The sequence below is a fragment of the Cryptotermes secundus genome, unplaced genomic scaffold (assembly GCF_002891405.2).
Source record: "Cryptotermes secundus unplaced genomic scaffold, Csec_1.0 scaffold465, whole genome shotgun sequence".
In the NCBI taxonomy this organism is placed as follows: domain Eukaryota; kingdom Metazoa; phylum Arthropoda; class Insecta; order Blattodea; family Kalotermitidae; genus Cryptotermes; species Cryptotermes secundus.
In genome coordinates, this window is record NW_019738964.1 from 1,554,636 (window position 1) to 1,559,874 (window position 5,239).

The following is a 5,239-nucleotide window of genomic DNA, read 5'->3' on the forward strand; positions in this document are numbered from 1 at the left end:
GAGACAACAATCAAAAGACTATGGTGCGGGTTTCGACGCACTAGCAAAGTGATGGGACAAGTGGATCACGTAATATTATTATACAATCGTCAACATAACAAATTCGTAATAAATGAACCATTAGTACTGTATTAATATTCGTTCGTTATGTATATTTGCTTCATGTTTCGATCCATTTGGATCTCTATCAGGAAATTTTCATGAAATGTAGTACTCGTTATTGCATTCTGTGTCTAATGGGGCCCATATTAGTGATCGTTAATATAAATTTCCTTACGATTCCTGTGTTTCGTTATATTTGAATATTAGTCTTAAGTTTCAAAATGTTATAACTCAGTTAGAGGTTAGAAATTATTTTTTTTTGTTTCTATGAATTCATATAATACTAATATTCAAATATAACGAAACATAGGAATCACAACGACATGTATATTAACGACCGCTAATATGGATCCACATTAGACAGACAATTCAATAATGGGTAGTCCATTTCATGAAAATTTCCTGAAGATGATCCAGTTTGATCGAAACATGTAGCAAATGTACATAACAAACGAGTATTAATACAATAGTATTGGTTTAAACAACAGGATGCAAACAATAAAGAAAACGGACAAATTTCGGTTAAGGATATGTCAAGAAATAAATGTTTTTTTCCAGGTTCGAATAGCGTTATGTTTTACGTTATATATCTGTTTGTTAGCTACTTACTGACTCTCCCTCGTGCTTATGTTATCCTTAATTATTCGAATCGGAAATGCAGTTAACCTTCCCCACAAAGTACATGCAGGATACTCTGAAAATATGCAGTCTTTATGGAACTTATATTTTTATAACTGTTTGATATGAGGTTTTCTCGGCGGTGACTATAAAGGTTGCTGTGTTCTGGGATATCCCATCGTGTAATTTGGTAGACAGGTACCACCGAAACAAAGCTACACATAGCTGATGGCAGGAATCTTTTTATCATTGTCTTTCCAAAAGCCCGCCACTGGACCCCAGCGTGAGTCGTCTGATTCCAGCCATACCTTCAAGCTCTATTTCACTTCTCCGTTGTAGCATTAGTTTCCCACCCATGGCGAAGTCACCCAAATGACCCCTTCTCTGTAGATTTCTCGATGAAAATTTATGTACTTGTCGTTTCCCTCTTGCGTGGGACGCGTCAGGCCTGTCTTCTTAATAATAACTGATTCGGTGGACGGACTCCTTTTTGGAGAAACTACTAATCGCTCAGCTACTCAAAAAAAGTCCCAGGTTCACAGAAGCCCGCCGATTACAAAGAAAAAGTTCAACATTTTCCTAACATCTACGCCCGAATCATCTAGTGGTCTTTTCCTTTTAGAGGGTCCGACTAATATTTTGTGTGCATTATTTCTGCATGTTACATGATTCATCTTTCACGCTCCTTGATTTAATTTTCTTAATATAATAGGCCTGTTTCATGAAGAGCAAATCACGAAAATCCAAGCTGTCCAATTTTCTGCAATCTGTTATTTCCTCCCTCACAGGTCCGCATATCCTCTGCGAATGTTCTCAAACATCCTCAATTTATACGTTTGCTCTAATGCAAGAGAGCAAGTTTCGCATCTATAAGAACAAATGATAAAACCTGTAGTTATTTTGTATTTTTTTTTTAATGGCTCTTCCAGCCCATTCAGGGCCCTTGCCTCTTATTCAGTTCCGTAATCATTTTTCACAGACGGCAGGACTCCTTGGACGGGTGATCAGCCCGTCGCAAGGCCTCTACCTAAATACAGAATAAACGCATATACACACCACACATCCATGTTTTGAGTGGGATTCGAACCCACGATCCCAGCATCGGAGCGAGCGAAGACAGTTCCTGCCTTAGATCGCGCAACTACTGTGACTGGCCAGTTATTTTCTATTACGAACCTATATAGCAGACTGGAATACAGAACATGGCGATGTAAATGTAGCGAGAATATCCTGAACATGATTGTATTTAATTTCCTGATGAAATGAACGCTAACTTTTTGCTGTCGCTGGCGATAAGTGAAAGTAAAGTATGAATTTCTCCATTGCGTAACTTTCATGCTCATTTGACCTGCAAAGACGGTGACCTTGGCCTTCTCAGAAACAGATATGAAGTCACTTAATGGCTTCGCTACACCCACTTCTAGGGACAGGAGTCACACCATAACTGAACAGCGTATCGGTATTTCACTTCATGCATATACGTGAGGCCTGTCGGGATGCCGTGTTAAATATAGCCATTACTTCCTATCCTGACGCAACGCCACGCTGTGCCTCCGTCTTTAAAAAAAAAAATAACCAATGCGCCATTAACAGTGGATGTAAATTAACAGTAGAATGTCCGGATGAAAGGTATCCAAAATAAAAAAGGTATACCTCGGAAACAATCATACACGTATCTGATTTATGTCATACCATAAGAAAACTCTTGAAGTTTCCCCCACCCCCATACCCGGCTTACGCGCGTACGCCGCCACATTTTTGCCACCATGTTAGGAATCAACTGGACAGAGAGATGGCTGGGAGATGGATTGGCAGAGGTAGACCAATAGCTTGGCCTCCTAGATCGTCAGATTTAACCCCAGTGGATTTTTCTTGTGGGGTTATGCGAAGAACATTGTCTACCAGGTTAAGACCAACAACCTTGAACACCTGAAAGCCCGCATAAGGGACTTTGTGGCTACGGTTAACACCAAACATGCTTCAAGCAACGTGGAATGAGGTCGAATATCGTCTGGATATTTGTCCTGCGACCAAAGAAGCCCTCACTGAAATTAACTGAGGAAGTTTTACACTCAGAAAAACTTTGATAGTTTTCCTTTGTAATGGTGTAACCCATAAATGTATATAATAAATTCTTTCTGAGATATAATTACCTCATTTTGGATACCTTTCATCTGGACACTCTGTATGTTAAGCGATATATGCGACAGAGTACAGGAACCACCCCTCTTCCCACAAAGAAGATAAATGAATACATTTATATTTGTTCATATCGGAATCAACCCCCCATCCCCCAAAAAACTGTAAACATTTTCCGTTTCAGACAGGTTTACGTTTAATATAGGCACGCTACGGCTAGTTAAAATATTGTCCGTAGTCCATCATGCATTTATACATTCCTGTTTATGGCCCAAATGAAATACCATCTGAGACCCATGCAGTTTTATTGAGCAATATCTCTTACTTCATTTTCTTTCCTTCCTTTATTTTCTTTCTTTTGTAGCAGTCCCCTACAATACCCCACACTCTGCACATTGGTGTGGATGATCAAGTTGAATTCCTACCCAATTTTAATTTATACATCCCTCCTCAGACAATTTTCAAGAAGGGCGATAAGAAACAAATTTTTACGAAAAGGAAACAGTGATGTTCCAGCAAACTTATTTCCATTTAATTCTTGTTTCCACATTAAACAATATCTGTTTGTTACACGTCATGTTACAGTGCTTTACTTTTCACCCGGTAAGCTTACCAGTAAACAATTAATGCGGACCGGCAAACGGAACATTTCTTATCTGACGGTTTGTTGTTGTTATGTTTCGACCTTGAGTCTTCAGGCGAGCGTGACAGTATGGGTAAATACGATTTTAGAAAAATAAAAGGCGCTACAATTTTTTTTTCTCTCTCTCTTCATGATCTCCCGAAGAAAGAGCTCCATTATCGACGGGATTTCATTTATTCCAAGTTCCATGGTGCCATGATGCCTTAATATCGTTCTCGCTAGGTTATGTCTGCGTCATTCGATTTCAATCCTTATGCCACGTTCTCCTGAACCTGCTTGTCAAGCGAGTTAAAGAAGGAACAAACACCATTCCCTGTCTGCATGATACACTTAATTTCGATGTTGCTACGAAATGAATATGTGACTTACAGTACGAAGAAACCTGAAGGTATGACGGATGATTGAGTAGAGCTGCAATTTCTGTACACTACGCACTTCCGCGTCAACATTCAGTACCACCATGAACTTGCTTCCACGGATATATCACATACGTCACAACACGGCAGTTGTATTTTCACATTCGACTACTAGCGCTCCACGTGACTTTGACATGAGACTCTAGCGCTCATCGCGACCTTCCGTGTACGGAGGAAAACGTGCTGTACGAGTGTTGTAATGTATTGAGAACAGAAGAGGCACTGCAAATTATGAACCGTCACCCCTTTTGAAGTTCAATAATTCTTCCCATTATTCATGGCAACGTCTATAACCCGTCTATAAAGGAGGCTAAATTTAACGTAAACATAAATACTCAGTTGTATATAAAAATGTGTTACACCATACATACTCTATACATTTGTAAATATTTATTTTACATATGCAATATGAACGTTCAAACATAGTGTAAGATTTGAGGCTTTCACGGCGGTGACTATGAAGAAAGCAGTCTTCTGGGATTTGGCACCGTGTATATGTGGTGTTAACCGACGTTTCGGAGGAACGTATCACCCCCATCTTCAGGGTAGAAGAACTTGACCGTGTNTATACCAGATGTATATTTTAATTAATTACTTCATAGTTTAATTAAATTTTAAGAATAATTAATATTCTTTGTTGATTAGTAGAGCCTTTCAGTATAATCTGTATCATTTACATATCTTAACAAGTAACTGATTGGTCAGTACAAAAATTAAGGACCACCTCAATCTTAAATTGAAGCCAATCAGATACAATTATGGAGACAACTTTTGTGGGAGAGAAGCGCTCTGAAATCTTGTAGCGTCATGGCGCTACAGAGACCAAATCTCTCTGATGCAGTCTTTAGAACGGACGAACGTAAACACTTTATCTTCGTAAAAACTATGGCGTAAATCTTCAAATGTCTGTGGTTCTGTATGGGTGTGAAACTTGGTCTCTGACATTGAGGGAGGAACATAGACTGAGGGTGTTTGAGAACAGGCTGTTGAGGAGAATATTTCGACGGAAGAGAGATGAAGTGACAGGAGGGTGGAGAGAAATGCATAATGAGGAGCTTCATAACTTGTACTCTTCTCCAAGTATTATTAGAATGATCAAGTCAAGGAGGATGAGGTGGGCAGGGCATGTAGCAAAAATGGGTGAGACGAATGCATATAGGATATTGGTGGGAAAGGCAGAAGGAAAGAGACCACTAGGAGAAACAAGACGTAGGTTTGTGGACAATATTAAAATGGATCTTAGAATAATGGGGTGGGATGGTATGGACTGCATCGATATGACTCAGGATAGGGACCAGTGGAGGGCTCTTGTGTACACGGT

The 5,239-nt window shown here is 39.5% G+C and overlaps 1 protein-coding gene across 1 annotated transcript in view; it reads right to left on the reverse strand.

The window, feature by feature from the left end:
• LOC111871465 (methyl farnesoate epoxidase) overlaps positions 1-4,366 on the reverse strand; it is a 16,379-nt gene extending 12,013 nt beyond the window's left edge. The window contains exon 1 of the mRNA XM_023864612.2: positions 3,872-4,366. The gene's annotated coding sequence lies outside the window, so the exon portion shown is untranslated. The remainder of the gene's footprint in view (positions 1-3,871) is intronic.
• Positions 4,367-5,239: the final 873 nt, after the last annotated feature.